This window comes from Mauremys reevesii, linkage group 13, assembly GCF_016161935.1.
Source record: "Mauremys reevesii isolate NIE-2019 linkage group 13, ASM1616193v1, whole genome shotgun sequence".
NCBI classification, from domain to species: domain Eukaryota; kingdom Metazoa; phylum Chordata; order Testudines; family Geoemydidae; genus Mauremys; species Mauremys reevesii.
This window is the reverse complement of record NC_052635.1, coordinates 19,031,755-19,053,415: the sequence shown is the minus strand read 5'-3', so window position 1 is coordinate 19,053,415 and position 21,661 is coordinate 19,031,755. Positions and strand designations below refer to the sequence as shown.

The 21,661-nt window shown below is 44.8% G+C and overlaps 1 protein-coding gene across 4 annotated transcripts in view; it reads left to right on the top strand.

Moving 5' to 3' along the window:
* Window positions 1-21,661, top strand: part of NDRG3 (NDRG family member 3) — a 119,372-nt gene that overhangs the window by 38,645 nt on the left and 59,066 nt on the right. The window contains exons 2-3 of one of the 4 annotated variants that reach the window (XM_039498353.1): window positions 15,400-15,543; window positions 16,961-17,003. The exons of 2 other annotated variants lie outside the window; for them this stretch is intronic. The gene's annotated coding sequence lies outside the window, so the exon portion shown is untranslated. The remainder of the gene's footprint in view (window positions 1-15,399; window positions 15,544-16,960; window positions 17,004-21,661) is intronic. One more of the 4 variants, XM_039498354.1, reaches the window with a different exon arrangement.

The window sequence follows — 21,661 nt, the reverse complement described above, 5'->3', positions numbered from 1 at the left end:
TCATTTGATTATGCTGACACCTGGCTGAGGTGCTGGCTAGCCTTTTGTCTCTGGGGAACAGGTTTGAACCTGTTTCCCTCGACTTGGATCATGTCTTATAAAGTATAATTTTATAACTTTAACAGTGTGGCCACACATTTTACCAGGACAATAATGATCAGCAAATTATGCGTTTTCAAATGATAGCTCAGAAGGCATACTTTGCATGAAATGTATCATAGTCTTGTAAAAGTGGTGAACATAAGAGTACAGATTGTCACAAACGCTATCATCTGATTCTGTAGCTATGCTTCTTTGAGGCTGCTGCTCTAGTCACTTAGTATGTGCGTGCTGTCAGCTCTCTTCCTGCAGTCATGTCATCTGCACTCTAGAAATGTTATGCCAAGGCCTCATTCCACTCTGAGTGAACTGGTTTTGTATATTGTAAGCACAGTGGAATTCTCCAGCTGTTGGATGATGGGTGCTTGTGTGACCCTGGAACTGAGAGAACACGGACTTAAAAGACCTTCTGAAACCACCATTCTGACCACTGGGCTGGAAACACTGGCACACTGTTGGTAGTCAGGAGTCATAAAGGGCCAAATTTTAGTGTCTTGGGTGGTGTAACTTTAACTCCATTAGGCCTAATTACTCTCATTCTACCAATATGTAAGAGAGGCGACAGTGGTTATATATTGCAATGAAAACATAAACGTAGTCTACCCTAGAAAAGGTAGACGCAGCTTAAGAGTAAAAGGTAGACTCGGTACATGAATAAAATAAACTATACTGGCAAAAGCACTTTTATAGCAGTGTCACTGCGTCTACACTAGGGTTTTTTCCAATATTGAATTATCACACTTCTAATTGATATTGCCATAATGGCAAAAGCTTCTAGTGCAGATCTGGTCTCACTGTATGTAGCCTGCATTGTCTCTACCCATGTCTCTGGCATGGCCTTGTGTATCCACCTGGGCTTTGAACAGGTCCTGGCTGTTGGGTGGGGATGAGTAGGTCATTGTCCAGCTCACTATGGTTGTGGAACTCCCCTGAGGGATCATCTGTTAGGCTACACCAATTGGTGAGCTCCCTAGAAAAGATCCTATCAAGTCCTGGATAACTTGTGGGATTTCCAGGGGGGCTGTTCTTGTCTTTAATATGTCTAGAGACCTGAAATCCTTGTTCTGGCTCTATTTCTCTGAGGAGATACCCAGTTCAGCCACTTGCTTAGACATCTACTTGTAAATTCTGGTGACTGACAGCTGAGACTGTGTGTGCTCCTCACTCTACAGAGCAGTGAGGTGCTGATCTCTTCGGAGGTCCAGACAGATGTGTAATGTGTGATCAAAGGGCAAAGAAGTTTGCATTCCCTCAGAAATGTGTTTCCTCACTGAGAAAGTGGCTCATGAATAGGACCCATGTGTTTGCTAGTGGTATCTGAAGAGTGGGATGACTTCCAACCCCATGAAGCATAGCCTGGGAAACCAAAATGGTCAGTTATGTAGACTGGTGAGATGTGGGACAGCTGCTGGAGGACTGCTTGTAACAGCTTAGTTAAATCAGAAATGTGATGTGTCCATTGCTGCCACTAAATGGTTCTGTTCTGTATAGATTTTTATGCTGCTCTCATCACCATAGTATCTGAGTGCCTTCTTGTAGTGCATTAAGCAATGTAACTACGCATCTGTCACGTGTTTGTTCTCTCATTTACAGGGAGAATTACGTGGAACATCTTGGCTTGGTAGTGTGTGTGTGTTTTTTTGTGGGTTTTATGTGTTTTTTAATATACCTGTTGTTATGTGTTTATGTAAAAGAAGGCAGGGTCAAAGAAGAGCACATTGCATTTGGAGTGGAAAATGGTGAGCTTTGTGATGGTTCTTGGGGGAAGATCGTTCTCCAGCATCAGACCACCCTTGGAGAAAGTTCTGTCTCCCACACAAATGATTTTTATTGTTCATAGCTCCATTGTGATTGCACTTCCATCAAGGCAGGATTACAGCTGATGTGAACCAGAGTAACTTTCTGATTGAAGTCCAGAGCACCATGGATGGGAGGAAATGTATTGGTGTGGCTCGTCCTGCATTCAGATACACACGAGTTATACCCTTGCAATCTTTGTGTATAGACAAAGCTTTATACTCTTAGACTGGGAGGGTGAAATTCAGAGATTGTGTATGTGGGGGAAGGGGCAGGCATATATTATGTGTTTGATAAGTAGGGCCCTACCAAATTCAGTCATGAAAAATCCATCATAGACTGGTGAAATCTCATCTTTTGTGTGCTTTTACCCTATACTATACAGATTTCAGGGGGGAGACCAGCATTTCTCAGATTGGGGGTCCTGACCCAAAAGGGATTTGCAGAGGGATTGTGGTATTGTTACCCTTACTTCTACTCTGCCTTCAGAGCTGGGCAACCAGATTGTGGCAGATGTTGGCCGGGTGCCCAGTTCTGAAGGTGGCACCCTGCCAGCAGCAGCAGCACAGAAGTAAGGATGACAATACCATACCATGCCACCCTTACTTCTGCGCTGCTGCCTTCAGAGCTGGGCAGGGTGAGTGTGGCGGCTGCTGGCTGAGGGCCCAGTTCTGCAGGCAGCAGTGCAGAAGTAAAGGTGGCAATACCATACCAGGCCATCCTTACTTCTGCGTTGCTGTTGGCAGAGGCTCTGCTTTCAGAGCTGGGCTCCCAGCCAGCAGCCACCGCTCTCCAGCTGCCCAGCTCTGAAGGCAGTGCCGCCACCAGCAACTGCACAGAAGTAATGCTAGCAGTACCTCAACCTCTGTACAATAACCTTGCAACCACCCCACAACTCCTTTTTGGGTCAGGACCCCTACAATTACAACACCTTGAAATTTCAGATTTAAATAGCTGAAATCATTAAATTTACAATTTTTAAAACCCTATGAGCATGAAATTTGACCAAAATGGACTATGAATTTGGTAGGGCCCTAGTGATAAGTCTCAATGGTGTAACCTATATGCTGTGGGGGTTGGGAGATACCTCTCTGAATCTGCCCAAGAATCCTTTTAATTTGTAATTCAATTTCTGAGGTGTTCTAATGATCTACAAGATGACACCTTGCTATGTGGCTTTGGTGGGAGCAAATCCATCCTGAGTACCCACATGTGTCATGGTAGTCTCAGTCGAAGCTTCATCCCATGTGTGATTTGCCAGGCTCCAGGATGATCCATGCTCTTAGGTGCTTCCTGCCTCCCTCACAAAATATGTAATGTGGAATAAAAACTCGAGCTGCTTAAATTCTAACTAATGGGGATAAGTTGCTTTTAGATTAATCTCCCTCAAACTAGTCAGACACTGAAGATGCCCTAGAGAGTGTCTTGCTACTTCACAGTGGAATTTTCATCCCTAATTGGTGTCTGCCTCCTGTAATGTTCCAGGAGGAACATTTACAAGAGCAGTTGATCTCCCCAAGCTGCCTCCTGCTGCTGCATCCCACCTGGCCCAGACTAATCGACTGCTTTTTGCACTTGGAGGGATATGTCCTGCGTACTTACTGCACAGTTCTTACATGAATCTGACTTCTCAGAATACACAGTTAGGACAGGTGAAGAGAATGTTGCACAGTAAAAACACTCAGAAGCAGGGCAAAAAGCAAAGTGCATAAGAAGCCAGTCCAGCTCTGTTGTCTACTTATAATGTGGATTTCTGTATTATTGCCCTGTTCAGTAGTATTTGTCTCATCGTGATATGCTGAACTTTTTTGTCATGTGCTCTTAGCATGGTGCAGGATAGTGAACTTTGGGAATGAGAGACATTTTTATCAAACAAGGACTCTAAAATTAATCTGTCTTATTCTGCAGTTAACACTTTGCCAAAACACCATTTACAATGTTCTTAAAGCTTTGCTCCACAGCTTTGTTCAGAAGATTGTTTTGCATTGTTGTGTATGACCATTAGTGAAGCCTGGTGGGTCTCCAGAAACAGCCCATCTGATTAATTTACATTGCTTATGCTGTCCTGCCTGTGTAAGCACAAAACCAGTTGAATTTCTCCAGAAAATGCATTTGAGTAGAAATGTATAATAAGGCATTGTGGTCACACACAATTGTTAGTTTGTTGCAGGTATTTCATAGATGGTACTGATGAGCATAAACTATTCAGTGTCATTACTGAAGTAGGAAAATATTGATCTTCAAGAGCAGAAGTTCTTAAACTGGGAGGCCCGCCGCCCTGGGGTGGCCTGGAATGTATTCTGGGAGTGTGTGAGAAGCTTTAGGGGGAAAAAGCTTACTGTGCACATACAGAGCTGGGTGGCCAGAGAGCAGCGGTTGCTTGCTGGGTGGTTGGGGAAGGGGGGGTATAAACTACTTACAGACACACAGAAGGGGGGGCGTGTTCAAATAAGTTAGAGAACCACTTCTCAAAAGCATGCGTGTCCTACGTGTTCGGTTGGAATGGTGGTAGGCTGCATGTTCCAAAAGTCTGAAAAACCAGTGAAACTGATCCGACCCCTCCCATCTAGACGTAGCCTGAACTACCACAGACTTACTTGTAGGATCAAATATCTGTACAGCCATATTATAGTTACAGGGCTCATCCGCAGGAGGCTGCTTTACACTCTTTGCTTAAAGTGAATATTTTGATTGTACATGCCAGGCCCTCCTGAATAACACAAATTTTACACTTGTCAGTGCCCCTTTTACTGTGACTTCATGTAGACCTCCAGCCACCATAGCCGGGGTGGATCTTACCATTCAGGTGCCATTTACATCAGATATGGTGATTTGTTGTGTTCTTACATTCACTGGAAATAAACTGACTGCCAGTTTAGCAGATTTCTACACTCTCCTGAGTTAGGAAGTTTTTCATAATGTTTAACTTGCTCCTTGCTGCAGTTTAAGCCCATTAATTCTTGTCTTTAGTGGTTAAGGAGAACAGTTGATCACACTCCTCTTCATAACAACCTTTTACATGCTTGGAAGCTGTTACCATCTCCCTTGTCAGTCTTGTCTTCTCCAGACTACACAAACCCAGTTTTTTCAGTCTTTCCTTGGAGGTCATGTAGACTTGTTGTCATTTTTGTTGCACTTCTCTGGACTTTCTCCAATTTGTCCACATCTTTCCTGAAACGTGGCACCCAGAACTGGACACAATATTTCTGTTGAGGCTTAATCAGCACAGAGTAGAGCGGAAGAATTACCGGGTACTTCTTGTGTCTTGTTACAACAGTCCTGCTAATAGGTCCCAGAATGATGTTCCCTTTTTTGCAACAGTGTTACACTGTTGACTCATATTTAGTTTGTGATCCACTATAACCCTCAGATCTCTTTCCTCAGTAGTCATTTCCCATTTTGTATTTGTTTCCCCTGCTTGTGTACACATAATCAGAGCTAATGTAAATATAAATAGGAGGAAAGCTGCCGTGGCATGGGTAGCAGTAGTGGAAGCACAGTAAGCTGTGCTGAGTACAAACCTGACTGAAACTGGTGGGTATGTACTTGGCACGGCTCAGCTGTGCCTCCACTGCTGCTACCATTGCTATGCTACTATTTATATTTGTGCTAGCTTGATGAGAGCGAGTGTGAATGTGTACATAAGCAGGGGAATCCCACATTGTAAGGGAGGCGTAGCCACTGTGGTGGTGTATTTGAGATCTAGACAGACCTTGATGTCCGTGAAATAGATAGAGATTTGTGCTGAGAGTGGTGGCTTGATGCCTATTTTCAGCTATACTTTCCTTAAAACAGTTGAAATCGCCTTTGGCTGTTTCTGTAGAATCTATTGCCATAGTAATGGAGTGCCAAACATGGTAAGTTTAAAATCTGCACAGTGTTGTCCAAGAGCACTTCAGACTGAAGTGTGGGGAGAGTCTCATACACTTGAGGAGTGAAAAAACTAGTTCAGATCTTGTCTGGCACCTCCTCCCAGTCACTTCGGGGGTTAGTTCACAAGGTCAGCGCCCCCTTCTGCCATTTGCATGCTGTCATCCGGTTTGCAGCTCCTCTTTTATCTCAGGAACTGCAGCACCCTCTTCATGACTCAGCCCTCCAACTAGGTCACTTAGCATTTTCCCCCATTTCGGGGTACGCTCTTTAAATTCTCTGTCACTCCCACAGTGACCCAGGAAGTCTTCCCGTTCACTGACCTGCCGGTCTATGCTATGCCCTCAGTGGCTGGTAGGGGAACCCGGGCTCGCCAACTACTCCGGATTCCAATCCACAGATCCTGCACCTTGCTGTTCTATGCTTTCCTTTCCCAGATCTCACTTCTCCTTTCCTGGACTGCTTCTTACCACTCCTGGTTCCCCTCCTTGCTCTGGGTGGACCAGCTCCAAACCCGACTGCCCTTTCCCAGCAGCAGCCTTTGTCTGTTGCCAGCTTTCTGGATTTTTGGCTTAAAGGTTCCTGCTGTTCATAGCCATTGTCTTGGCCAATGGAGAAAGAGTTGGTCCCTGGGTTAGTCAGGACCTAGCTGGCTAGTGGAGAGCCTCACCTTGAACTGCATCTTCGTATGGGATGTTTTCATCCTGGGCCAGCCTTTCTCTGTGTTTTGTATAGGTGGTGGTGACATTTCCTTACGAGCACAACAGGGAGGGGGGAAATACAACCCTGAGCTGTCGGGCCCTTCTGTTAGCACCGCAAGGTGCCCAGCTGTAGGGGGTCATGTGTAGCTTCCTCTGGCTGAGCTTCTGACTGGCAAAAATGGTTCCAGTGAACTCCAGGGGAAATAACCAACTCTGTGAGTTCTGTCACTCCAAGGGCACTCTTTACCTTATTGAGAATAGTCCAGAACGGAACAAGCAATTTGAAGTTAAACCTGCTGTTGATTCTCTGCCTTGCAAAAAACTGCTGGCAGATGAGTATCTGCTCCATCTCGTGCCTTTCATGTGAAGTATCTATCTTGGTTTCTTCTCTTAATTTTTAAACGAAGAAACTGAGAAGTCTTAGGAAATCTGTAAATACTCATAGATTTTAAGGTGTGACGGAACCATCATGATCATCGTAGTCTGACCTCCTGCACATTGCAGGCCACAGAACCTCACCCGTCCACTTCTGTAATTGATCTCTTAACCTCTGGCTGAGTTACTGAAGTCATCGTTTAACAACTTCAAATTACAGAGTCCACCATTTACTCTAGTTCTGGGGTTCTCAAACTTCATTGCACCGTGACCCCCTTCTGACAACAAAAATTTCTACATGACCTCAGGACCTGAGTCGGTCCAAGCCCCGCTGCCCTGGGTCTGGGAAAGCGAAAGCCCGAGCCCCACTGCCCCAGGCATGGGGCTAACTCCCAAGGGCTTCAGTCCCAGGTGAGGGCTGTAACCTGAGCCTCACCACCAGGACTGAAGCCTTTGGGTTTTGGCTTCGGCCCCAGGTGATGGGGTTTGGGCTTCAGACCCGAGCCCCAGCAAGCCTAATGCCAGCCCTGATGGTCCCATTAAAATGGGGTCATGACCCACTTTGGGGTCCTGTAAGAATGTGCAACTCACCCCCTGTGGTGCCTCCTGCTGGTGTCCTGGGAATTAGCTCCTCTTCCAGCCTTGGAGGACGCTCTGCAGGCCAGTGTCCCACTGCCGCTGGGCCTCCACATCCCTCCCTGGACTCCGGTGTCCTGTTATCTGGGGTGCTGCCCTGGCAGTAACCCCTCATTCTTAGGGTCTCCCCTCCCCAGGGAACCCCCCACATCTGAGACTGCCTCTCAATCAGTACAGCCTAAGGCCTAGGCTCCCAGCAGCCAGACACCTGAGAGAGAATTCTCTGTAGTAACTCAAAGCCCTCCTCGTCTAGTGTCCCATCACTAAGACTACGATTTAGTCACAGGTGTTTTTAGTAAAAGTCACGGACAACTCATGGGCAATAATCAAAACGTTCATGGCCTGTGTGACCTGTCCATGACTTATACTAAAAATTCCTGTGATTAAATCTTGGGGGGGTCGGGGGTACGCTGTTGAGGGTGTTTTTGCCCCCAATGCTCCCCTTGGAAGGCTGATCCAGAATGTCACTCATCTGATGGTTAGACACCTTCATCTAATTTCAAGCCTAAACTTGTTGATGGCCAGTTTATATCCTTTTGTTCCTGTGTCCACATTGGCGCTTCATTTAAATAACTCCTCTCCCCCCGGTACTTATCCCTCTAATGTATTTATAGAGAGCAATCATCTCTCCCCTCAGCCTGTGGGTAGGAGTCTTTGATCAGGCATCTGCTTCTGCATTCTGCTGGGGGTATCTGATGTTTTCAGGTCAGAAAGCTCATTTGTTCAGATCTGTACAAATCCCCTGTAAATCAACCTTGGTAGTGTCTGTGTATCTGCAAGGATCAGTGTTACGGTTTGCAAATTAAGGTGGTTTATTCTCAAAACAACTGTGCCCGGAAGTAAAAGGACCAGGAACTATCTTTAAAAATGTGCTCCATCAACAGCTTTGTTCTGCTCTAGGACCTTGGTGCAAAGCACACCTTCCGTTCTCATAATGAGGACTGTCTAGTCTTCTGGCAACTGAAATTAAGTATTAATCATTTGTAATCTATTCTTTCTAGGTGCTGAAAAGGGAATGAATGTAAAACCCTTCAGAGAACTCCACTTTAGTCCAGAATCTCACCAGAGAACCAGGCATCAAAGCTCACTTTAACAACTGAGTGGCTCAACTGTAATTTTGAGAACAGGAAAAGAACACCCCTATACATTTTAACAAGCCCTGAATATATTTACAGTAACTGGATTCCCTAGTGTTGGGGGTACTCCTGGCACCAAGGAATTTCAGTTTCAGCTCCTTCCCATGCCTTTAGTTTTTTTGGGGAGTGGGCTCATCACTCTGTTGTTTTCTGTTAATGTATTTTTTCTCTGTGATGAGTGAAGCTGTTAAACAGTGCTAATGAGATGCATGCTGTGAAGTTCTCAGAAGTGCCATGTATGAATATATTTACTATATCAGTCCTCTGTGTTGACAAGTTCTGTTTCCCAATTAGACAAGAGTGAATTTCACTGAAGTGAAATAGCTTTTTCTTTCAACTTACAGTATTTTTCCTCTAATGGAAATGATACAGCTCCTTGAACTGATTGTACAAACTGTGACAGGATGGGATACATCTGTCAAATTACGAACTCCACTTTGTATTGTGTTGAACACAAACCTAACTGTGCCTGAGGGCAGCCTGTAGTAAGTACTGCATTCCAGACAGTGTCCAGCTCAGACATCAGTAAGGACTATCACTATGAGCCATCAAGACCACAGTCTGGTGCTTCCCATAGGATAATGGGTTTCCTATACAGAGGCCAGCAGGTGGGGCAAGCATAACAAGAGGGGGTATGCGTGGAGGAGGAGGCAGTGCTGGAGCACAGGCACAGAGGAGTGATCCTACTTAAAAGTAGGGTTCCGCTTGGTGCGGGGGGCAGACACCATATACAAGGACTTGCCAGAGAAAGGGGATGAAAGGGACCCTACCCAGCTGGAAACATGATGACATCTTGTACTCTCAGGAGGGGTGAGATCAGACTAGAGGAGAGAGCATTTCAGGACTTCGATTGTTTTCAATAGAAGGGACCCCTGTGATCATTTCTGACTTCCTGTATAACACAGAAGAACTGTAAGTCGAGTGCTTCAGTAGTAAAGTCACTGTGGTTAAGAAATTCCTTTGCTAAGCTGTGTTCCTTACTTTCTTGCCATGTTGTTCCTGAAATGGTTAAAATAGAATCCCAGAGTGTCCACAGCCTAGATGGAACTTTGGGGGAGCATGAGCTAAGTTGGGAGGTCTCAGACACTGATTTTAGGGCCTAGGGTGGCTGGATGAAGGTGTTCCAGGTCCCAAGGAAAGTTGTGAGACACAGGTGTGCCAGAGGGCTCTAAAGCTAGAAACTGTGACCAGCTTCTACTCAGACCCAGCTTGCTTGGATGCATGTGATCCCCAGCGATTGAGTCCACTCACAATGGACTGGTGACTGTACAGAAGGGTACTGGGTCAGGTTGTAACACAAACTATATATTCCCAGGAAAAAAAAATCTGGTAGACTGAAATTAAGTCTGGGAACAATAATTTAAGGGTAAAATAATATTGTTACACGGTAAACAAAAGAATTCATAAACCACCAGATGAGTTTAAAACCATGAAGAGTTAGAAGTACAGTAGAACCTCAGAGTTACGAACACCTTGGGAACTCTGAAATGATTGTAATTCTGAATACAACGTTATGGTTGTTCTTTCAAAAGTTTGCAACTGAACATTGACTTAATACAACTTTGAAACTTTACTATGTAGAAGAGGAATGCTGCTTTCCCTTTATTTTTTTAGTACTTTACATTTAATACTGTAGTTTTTGTATTTGTGGTTTTTTGTCTCTGCTGCTGCCTGATAGTGTACTTCCTGTTCCAAATGAGTTGTATGGCTGACTGGTCAGTTCATAACTCTGGTGTTCATAACTCTGAGGTTCTACTGTATAGAAATGTGCATTTGGCCATTTAGATCACCTTAACTCTGCCCCCCCAGTGTTGCCAACTTTCCCTTGCCACTTTGTTCCCTGCATCCCTCCATCCAGTAATGTTCCCTGTAAACTGCATGGCCATGCAGCAATCTTGTATATATGGTGCAGGTCAGAAATCGTGCTGTTCATGTCTCCTGTGTTTGGCCCCAGCAGGGATGTGGTGTGGCACTTTAAGAACCTGCTCTGCTCATCCTCCTACCCCCATGACAGAGTGTTAGTGCCCCAGGTCCTTGCTGTGGGGGGAGTGAAAATGCTTCCAGTCTCGGACATGCTCAGCTATGCCTTGTGCGGGGACTCAGGCTGGGGGTCTGGCCAGGCTCCGCAGTGCTGGCAGGATCAGTAGCTGCTCTGGAGCTGCTCCCAACAGGGCCAAAGCCCCAACCCCCTCCACCCTCCAGCAGTTAGTTTCCAGGGATGTGGCAGGAAGAGAGCTGCAGCCAGGCCCCTTCTTGGGAGCATCCAGTCAGAGCAGGGGGACTGAAACCCTTGATCTGGGGAAGATGTGGTCTGACACCTGCCCTCTCCCACACGGACTCCTGGCCGGGCTCCTAAGACAGCTGCTGCAGAGCAAATCGCCTCCCTCAGGGACCCTGCAAACGGGGGCACAGGAATTACTGTGTGATACTGGGAAGGAGCCACTCTGCACACCCAACCCCTCTCAGTGCATATGCCCCACACTTCTTTTGAATTAACTTGCCTGAGGATAAAAATGTAGGACTTGAGAGTTTGTGGGCCACTCAGTTTAAAAGAAAAGAAAAAGAAGTATTAGAGGGAATATTGTTGTTCAGTTGTTGGCTTTTGCACAATGTTTCTTTTGAAGGACTTGAGTCAGCAGCCTGTCACTGAGAAATTAAAATGTAGAAAGACCAGTGCTGTGAATATCGCCATCCTTCTGTCTTCTCCATCTGTTGTTATATGGGCATTAGGTTTGTAGTCTGACTATAAACATCTCTCCTTTTGGAGAAGATGACATACTTGTATGGCTCACAGGAGGTGAATGGAAAATGTGACACATACACCATTGGTTTTGTAACTGGTTTCATAAGGAAGTTCTTGTGAGTAGTGTGGTGAAATCTGTAATGACTACGAGTGATCAGGGCCTAGGTTGTTTAAGTCAACATAAAGAATTTCCCCAAGCCCATGCCGAGACTGTATTAGAGGCCAAGAGAACCTTCCTACTGACCTCAGTTGAGACTGCCAAATCCTACCACAAGGAGCCATCCAGGATGGTAAACAACTTTATCAATCCTGAGTGCCTACAGCCCACAACAGAACCCAGCTGCAAGTGAAAAGAACCATCATCCTACTGTGCAGAAAAGATCACACATTCAGGAATCCTTCTCAGACAACATGGATCCAACCCACCTATACCAGCCAACAAACTGTCTGCCTGCATTCCCAGAGCTCAGTACATTCAGCCCTCAAAAGAAGTACTGCACTCCCTTTTGAAAAATTGAAGAGCCACAAGGATGATTAAAGGATTAGAAAAATTGCCTTAGAGTGATAGATTCAAGGAGTTCCGTCTGTTTAGTTTAACAAGGAGAACATAGAGGGGTGACTTGATTAGTCTAAAAGTACCTGCAGGGGGGAACAAATGTTTGCTAGTGTGCTCTTCATTTACTCCTGGTGGAATGCTGTGCCAAAAAATTAAAAATTCTGCACACTATTTTAAAATTCTGCATATTTTATTTGTCAAAATAACACACAAAAATCACACCAGTTTCAATTATTTTTGTGATTTATTTCAAAATACATACTTGCTGACAGGTCTGTAACAATACAGACAAAAAAGATTCAGGAAATGTTTTTTGACAAATAGATTCCTTACTAGGCATATTAACACAGAACTCTGAATAATAATTCATTCGAACTACAATACAGAACTGTATTTCCCACACCCCCTCAGAAGCAGTGCAAAGGCTCGGGGGAGTCGTGGTAACAGAGGAGCTGAAGAAGAGGGAAGTAAATTGCTGGGAAGGAGCCTGGGTGTGAACTTGGAGGGCTGCTGGGTATGAGTGGGAGAAGTATGGAACAGGTTCTGGGTGGGGCAGGGAGGGATTATTCGGGAGCTTCCCCCATGCAGACTCTGGCTGACCCCTATCCTCTCCCATTCAGTCAGGCACATCTGCCCTGTCCCCATGTGTGTCTGTGCCCTCACCCAGCCACTCCCTGTCCTTATGTAGCTCTGCCCCGACCCCATGTGTCTCTGCATCTCCCTCCCCCCATGGCCTTGTGCCTCCACTCCCATTCAGCCCTGCCCCAGTCTGTCCTCCCCCACTAATCCTTATGAGCTCCTGTCTGACACCCCCAGCACCTGGCCTGACAAACACTGCGAAGGCAGCTCGCTCTCTCTTCTTGCTGGCGGGGAGCTGCAACTTTGTTCTGTCACCACAGTGTCCTCTGATGGGCAAAAGGCAGAACTGCAGCAACATTTTGACAGAAGCTTTTTTCTGCTCAAAAAATTAGAAGTCTGCGAGTCTCATTAAATATGCAGTGGCACAGAATTCCCCCAGGAGTATTCAGTGTAGCAGAAAAAGGTCTAACATGATCCAATGGTTGGAAGTTGAAGCTAGACAAATTCAGACTGGAAGTAAGGTGTTAATGGTGAGAGGAATTAACCACTGGATCAGTTTACAAACGATTGTGTGGTCGTGGTTGATTCTCAATCACTGACAATTTTGAAATCAAGATTGGATGTTTTTCTAAAAGATCTGTTATAGGAGTTATTTTGGAGAAGGTCTCTGGCCTGTATTCTACAGGAGGCCAGACTAGATGATCGCAGTGGTCCCTTCTGGCCTTGGAATCTATGAATAAAGGAGTCTCAACCCAAGACCTGTGAACTGATCCATGCCCTTTCTATCAGGTGACAGAGAGCCATGAGCAACTGGTGGCCCTCTTGTCCAAAATAGCTGATGCCTCATTTAAGGAGGGAATATTCCCTTCCTCCTTAAACACACAATAGTCTGACAAACACTGAAGAACCCCAGAAGATACATTGGTTCTAGTGCTCAGTGTCAAATCTCCCATTCCTAAGAAAGTTCACAGAGAAGCTAGCCAAGCACCAACTACAAGTTCACCTAATTGAAGCTAATCTCCTAGACTGGATCTGGATTCAGGTCAGGACATGGCATTGAAGCAGCTTTAGTGGCACTGGTGGAAGATCATCTGCTGTCAGTGGATAGAAGGCAGATATCCATTCTCATCTCCCTGGATCTTTCTTTAGCATTGGCCATGAGATACTGTTGTCCCACCTCAGAGAGGTGGTGGGGTCCAGGGTAATGGTTTGAATCCATCCTGGAGGGAGGCTTCCAACAAATAGTGGTGGGGAACTGCACCTCCACTATGAGACCCCTCACCTGGATCAATTTTCTTTCCAGTACTTATCAAAATCTATATGCAGCCACTAGATGAACTAGTCAGATAAGTGCCAGCAATATGTAGATGACACACAGATTGACCTGTCTTTCACCACGTATGACTGAACCACTACCTAGATGCCCAGTGCTTGGATGAGATCAGCTCATGGATGAAGAACAGCTGGTTGAAGTAGAACCTGAGCAAGACAGGTTATGCTGGTGGGTAGAGGAAAGTGCACTGAAGAGCTTGCAGTCTTGTGTTGAAGATTAACGCCCACAACTGGTCAATTCAGTTCATATATTGCTGGATTTCTCACTGATGCTGAGCTCTCACATAGCATGCATGCATGAGTAATGCTTTCTGTCATCTCCGGTTGGTGAGGAACCTATCCTACATTATGGCAGATGATGACTTGGCGCCTCAGTTATTCATGCCTTTGTCACTACCTGTCTGGACTATAGTAATGCTACATTCCTGATTGTGAAGGCATCAACCCTTAAGAAACTTCTATTGGTGCAGAATGCTGAAGCACATCTCCTCAGCAACACCAGCTCCTGCAAGCATGTCACACCTGTCCTCTACTCTCTGTGCTGGCTTCCGTAGAATATCATGTTCAAGGTCTTGGTCCTTATCTTCAGGGCACTCCATTTCCTGATCCTAGCACCTAAAGGTCACCTAAAGCTCTGTGGTGAGGACTAGTCAACAGCTCCACTCGGGCACAATGGAATTTCCTAGCACGAGGGTAAAGTCCAACTGTGCAGAAGATGGAGCTTTTGGAGGGAGGGAGTCTGTGGAATGAACTCCCAAATGAAGGACCATCACAAACCTCACTTCCTTCCATGCCAACTGCCAGGAACACTTCTCGGATCTGCCTTCTCTAATTAATGCAAGCGCTCTGTGTATGTATTAAATGTGTTAAATGTAAAACATGCACAAAACCCTACCAAAACAGACTGCTCCACTGCACACACAGTTCTGCTACTGCAGAGAGATTGAGAGAGAATGAACCATGCATTACGGGGCTGGACTAAATTGGTGGCGCTCAAACTTTCCAGACTTTCAGGAGTCTGATTTGTCTGGCGTACCCCAAGTTAAAAATGTCTTGCTTACAAAAATGTCACCGCACACTGTTACTGAAACATTGCTTACTTTCTCATTTTTACCATATAATTATAAAGTAAATTAATTGGAATATAAATATTATACTTAATATTTTAGTGTATAGTATATAGAGCAGTATAAATAAGTCATGGTCTGTATGAAATTTTAGTTTGTACTGACTTCGCTAGTGCTTTTTATATAGCCTGTTATAAAACTAGGCAAATATCTAGATGATATCTAGACTCATACCCCTGGGTGTAAACCACTGGACTAGATGACCTATTGAGGTCCTTCTCAGTCCTACACTCCTATGATTCTATATATCCCTTAATACTTTTGCAGTGATGACAATAAAGTAGCTGAAAGGTGGATAAAGGTGCTTTATATCAGTATAGCAATTCCTGCTTGTGAAGGAAAATAAATTATACCAGTTTTGGGCACCTTCATAATGCATCAACACTAAGGAATTATGTTTCTAAATCGAATCTGCAGATAGACTTGCTTTCTGTTTTCTTCTTTTAAGTGGGCTACGGACACTTTAAATCTTTTAAGTGTGGCCATTGGCACAGACCCCGACGTTAAAGATGGCAGACCTGTTACCTCCTCCTGTCCATCTCCCTGGAGCTCCTTTCTAAAGTGCTTTTCACTCACTACCCTTGGGTGGCAGGTGAGTTGTTGCTCCTATTTAAGTCTGCTCACAGACTTGCACTGATCGAACTGAATTGGTTCCCCAAAACTGTTGTAGTTACTCAGGTGCAGATCTTTGTGGATGCTCTTACTTTGAAATAAAAGTGGCTAGTGTCTGCACAGATATTTGCACCAAAATAACTGTCAGTTTTAATTCACATCTTCTGTTATTTCAGTACAAGTTTGTGTGTCGATCAACCCTTACTGCAGCCTGTAGAGGTCAAGTGAGTTGCTCATGGTCACACCGTGAATCCCTGAAAGATCCAGGAATAGAACCCAGGAGTCCTGGGTCATTCAGTACTAGCCCCAAATAGATATTTTTATTAAAGATCCTTACTACTGGACTGGAAATCTCACATGCCAGTTCTTCAGTCCCAGTCCTATGCTCTAATCACAAGGAAAAGTCTTCTGAATGGATGAATTGTGAGGGGGTGACCACAGCATCTCACTCCTGCAGTTAGGAGCAGCTTGCTGCCTCCTGCTGCTCCAACTCCCCTCTCAACCCAGTCCCAATGCAGCACCTTAGCCTCTCTCCTCTGCCCCCCACCTGCATGTGCTCAGCTCTGAGGCACTCCAAAAGCCTGTGCAACCAGCCCCACAACATTTCCAAAATGTGCTGCCCTGAAGCTGATGTGTGGAGGGAGGTCTTTCTTTCCCATGATACCCCTCACTCTCTTCAACCAAGATTCAGCTGTGAATTCTTACCATGACCTCAATCCCACATCCCTTTGCAACAGCAAAGGATTGTGGGATGTGGATTAGTCCTGAAAGAAACCATGAGTGGAACTTGGATCCTGGGTGAGAAAAGGTGAGAACCACTGTACTAGACAGTGCTTCCTCCCTCCCTGTTTCCATTGTGTGCACTAAAGACTTGTTATGTAGCCTGAAAGTCTAAAGAGACTGCTTCTCCACAAACTGTCACTGTGTGCTAGTAGCAGTGAGGAATGGGCACCTTCCCTTGGATGTGTACAGTGACCTGATTATTAACTGAGGAGGAAATTGGTTTAGTGCTTGGAGAATCACTCGGTAACGGCTGCTATTACTGTTGTTGGAACAGGTTTTATTCCAGTGGGAGTTTCTCTAAAGGGTACTGCATCTTAGTGAATGGGTTATTGTAATGGACTCTGCTACTGCAATTTGCCTCTAGGGCACTAATGACTTTGAAGCTATGTGGGTTTTGTTTCTATCTTAAAAAAGAGACCAGCGTATGATGAATATAAACATGTAAGAGGACCTTAGAGGGTTAACTGCTCTGTATCATTTTCAAAAGGACATCTGGGAAAAATATAGCTTGTGGCAGGCTAAGATCCCCAGAGATACTCCAGGCTGCCTGGATTTACTACTGAACTGTCTCAGCAGATGGAATTTTTCATCATGTGACCTTTGTGTTCCTGCAGGTGTTTACAAACTGCTGCTGTAACTGTACAAGGATTTTGTACGGTGAGTGAAACAAAACCTTAGATCTGTCAGTGTGTTCTAGGTGCATATTCCTGGCCTTTTAAAATGAGACACACAATAACTACCAGTTTGGCTCTTTCCTCAAAGGATTCCTGTAGATTTGTAGCCGGGGCACCGGAACAAGGGAGGGCCAGGGCCAGGGCCAGGCAAAACCCACTGCAAAATAAGAATGTTTCAGCTCTGAAATTCTGCCAAATGTGGTGTTATCCACCATTTGAGCTATAGACCTGATAAGGACTCTCAGAATGTGACTGTGAAAATATGGTGGATGTTTTGAATAAGGAATACAGAGTGACTAAATTATCCAGCATGCTGATCAGACTAGCATGTGGAATAATAGTCATAGAAACCCATTAGCCTTGTATTTAACAGCAACCAGATGCAAGGCTGTATTAGCCAGTAGGCTAGAATACTGAGCCAGAGATTATACTTTTTATACAAGAAAAGCATTTCTCTTGCCTCACTTGGGAAAAAACTGTTGTGACTCATTTGGAGCTGCTCTGTAATTTGTGAATATTGTGTATTGGCTTAGCTATTGTGCTGGTTTCTGTCTACCAGGTGTGTTGGCAGCAACAAGGGCCGGGTTCAGTATCTATGGTTTCCTCTTAGCATTACAAAACACAATTGGCTTGAGCTCCTCCTCCCTCCCCCGGAACTAGAGGAAAACCAAACACCAGCTCTGCGTACTTCTAAGAGGCAATACTTCCCCACTTGCAAGCACTAAGTCTGTGTATAAAAAAAGAAATTTTTTATTAAGAGGAGAGGGAACCCAGTATTAACTTGGGAAAACACCACAGAGATGCAAAAGTATGCAAACGTTAAGTAAAACATCCGTCCCACAATATCTTGGGCAGTAGTGCTTTGCATTAGTTTCTCCCACTGCAATGTGAAAGTCACAAGACTCCATAAGTGCGTTCGGGTGGGTTCACCTCATACCCGGAGCGAAGAGGACATAGCTGAGTGATGCCTCTGCTCACTGCTGTCGCTACCCCCTTTGCCTTCATCTGTGATGCTGTGTTCTGAAGTTCCACCACCTAGCTCAGTCCTTAGTGATTTCACTGGCTAGTGGGGAACCTCACTGCTGCTGCCTCTTCTGCATTGTCTTTCTCAGCAACACCGTCCCCACACTGTCTTAGGGCTCAGCCCCTAGACCAGCTTATCAAGATTTCAGCTCTAGTGACCACCGAGAAACAAGGGGTCTCAAGTCCAGTCAGCTGTCTTTAAACCCTGGAGGGGGAGGGTCAAATGGCAACTAAGAAAACAGAGTCTGTGCCACTGGGTTAAGAGCATCTGTCCCAGTCCCAGTCCCACCCCAACTTTCACTTGGATTTGGCATCACTGCCTCCTGCTTAGCAAGTGAGATTGAGGTAGGGTGACTGTCCCCCCCCCACTTAGGGCCAATTAAGTGCAGTTCTGCTGCCCTTTAGTCTACAGTAAGGATAACAATATTTCACTATCCCTGCAGCCAAGACTTACATGAATTTTAACCCAAAACAACCACAATTGATGACTCTGGCAAAGCAGGTATGTATGCCTGCTGATCACCAAGGGAAAATAGGTGTCTCTCTGCAAATATGGTCTGCTCTTGAGGTCTTTTCCCCCCAGTTCCTAAGTAGGTGGTAGGGGAGAGCTCATTCAGACAACTGCCTTACATTGTATTGGCTTAACTCAACTGGAATTAGTTGGGAAAAACAGGCATGAGGGAAAAGAATGGCTCAAGATTAGAGCTGTCTGGGAATTTTCACCAAAACTGTTTGCCCAAAAAAATGCGAGTTTCTTGAAACTGAAACTGTTTGCAGGAACATACCAGGTTCGCCAGAACTCGTTGAAAGGATTTCTCAGGCCGAGGATGGAATTTCTGGTCAGAGAGTGAGATAGTTGTGTTTCTTCTTCAAAAACTGTGAAAGGTTTCAGTTTCATCTTGATACAGAAAATTTCTGAATTCTAATATTCACAGAACGGGAACACCGTTTCCCACCCAGCTCCACCCAAGGTAGCCAGCTCTTAGTACGTGCTAAACCTCCTCTCCAGCCACCCTACACAACGGTTTTGGAGCAGGACAGGAAAAAGCCTGTGAACACAAAGACAAAAGAAATCTGGCAAAATTGAAGAGGGGTGGTAATTCTTTGGGGGAAGCAGACTGAGACACGGGTCCCAGCTAGGGAATCTGGGAAAACTAGGCTAGGTCACCATCCCAGGACGGTAGGGCTATAGGTAGGATAGACAGTATGTAGACTATTTTAAATCCCCTTTCTTTTCTCTAAAAAGGTTTGTTCCTACTACTTAAAAATCCCCACAACTCTTAAGAAGGCTGCTGATTGCACATTATTGATCACAGACTCCTGAAGGGAAGAAGGTGTGTGAACTCAGTCAGACATGTGGGGTGAGAATGGTTGGTACACGGGGCCTAGTCTAAGAGTGGGAGAATTGTAGAATTCCACCCTGCCAAAGGTAAAGGCCTGAGGCCTGACATTTCAGAGATTCTGTGGCCAGAAGGGACTGTTCTTACCATCTAGTCTAACGTCCAGCATAACACAGGTCAGAGAACTTCCCCAAAATAATTCCTAGAGCAGATCTTGGAAAACTATCCAATCTTGATTTAAAAAACTGTCAGTGATGGAGAATCCACCACAACCCTTGTTAAATTGTTTCCAATGGTTACTGAGTCTTACTGATAAAAATTTATGCCTCATTTTCAGTCTGAATTTGTCTAGCTTCAACTTCCAGCCACTGTAACATATTAGACCTTTCTCTAGTAGACTGAAGAACCCATTATTAAATATTTGTTCCCCCGTAGATACTTTTAGACTGTAATGAAATCATCCCTTAACCTTTTTTTTGTTAAACTAAATAGATTAAGCTCCCTCAGTTTATCACTCTAAGGCGCGTTTTCAAATCCTTTAATCATTCTTGTGGCTCTTCTCCGCACCCCCTCCAGTTTATCACCATCCTTGAATTGTGGGCACCAGAACTGGACACAGTATTCCAGCAGGGGTCACACCAGTGCCAAATAAAGAGGTAAAAGTAACCTCTCTACTCCTACATGAGATGCCCTTGTTTGTGCATCCCAGGATTGGACACAGTGTCATCACATAGGGAGTTCAACTGATTATCCACCATGACCCCCAGATCTTTTTCAGAGTCACTGCTTCCCAAGATAGAGTCCCCTATCATGTAAATATGGCCTACATTCTTTATTCTTGGATGAATACATTTACATTTAGCTGTATGCAAATACACAGTTTGTTTTTGTCCAGTGTACAGAGTGATCCAGATTGCTCTGAATCACTGACCTGGCCTCTTCCCTATTTACCACTCTCCCTATTTTTGTCATCTGCAAACTTTATCAGTGATGATTTTGTTTTCTTCCAGGTAATTGATAAAACTGTTAAATAGCATAGGACCAAGAACCGGTCCCTATGAGACTCCATAGGATGACAATTTCCTGTTTATAATTACATTTTGAGACCTATCAGCTAGTTAGTTGTAAATCTATTTAATGTGTGCCATGTTAATTTGATATCTTTCTAGTTTTTTAAATCTAAATGTTGTGTTGTACCAAGTCAAACGCCTTACAGAATCGTATAATCATGGAAGTGTAGCATTGGAAGGGACCTCAGTATGTCATCTAGTCCAGTCCCCTGCACTCAAGTAATAACTAGACCATTCCTGACAGGTTCTTGCCTAATCTGTTCTTAAATACCTCCAAATGATGCAGATTCCACAATCTACGTAGGCAGTTTGTTACAGTGCTTAACTACCCTGATAGGAAGTTTTTCTTGATGTCCAACCTAAACCTCCCTTGCTGCAATTTATACTCCTTGGGGAACTCTGCATAGTTATGCACTGTAGAATTTGTGTAGAATCAATGTTCTGTGCAAAATTTCATTTTCCCCCACAGAATTGGGACTGCAGAGCTCCTGGCCACCTTTAGGGGCCGCTGGGCCCTGCAGAGCCTGGCTCACAAATAGAGAATGCTGCCAGGGGGAGGGGGAGCTGGAGGGTTCCTGGCAGATACAATTCACAGACCGCCTTGAAGGAAAGAGGTGGCATTCAGGAAACTTCATACAAGTCAGGGACCCAGCATCAGGCTGTTTCTCCCTGAGCTCTGGGGAAAAGGGATGCAGGCGTCTGGCTGGGGATGCCCCACACAGCCACCTCCACCTCCCCCCAAATAGCCCCTCCCAGTACACATATCCTTCGAGCACCCCTTTAGCTTCCCCTTCCCCTGACAGTGTCCTCTCTTCGGGAATGCCTATATGGTAACCCTACGGGAGCAGGGCGAAAAATTGACGATCGACTAAAAGACGAGAAGGACAGAACTTTCTCCCAAGATGTGCCCAGCTGGCATGTGTGACACATCCAGACTGATTGCTCAACAATGAACAGAGAAACAGAAACTGGGTTGTCATAGGGGTTTCTTTAACTCTCTTCTCCTGGGGAAATATTTTTTGTCTGTATTGTTACTTGCTGACAGGCATTTTGAAATAAATTTACCAAAATAATTGGAACTGGTGTAATATATTGCTTTATTTTGACAAATAAAATATGCAGAATTTTGCAGAATTTTATAATGTTGTGTGCAGAATTTTAATTTTTTGGGGGCAGAAATCCCAGGTGTAAATTCAAGTCCATTGCTT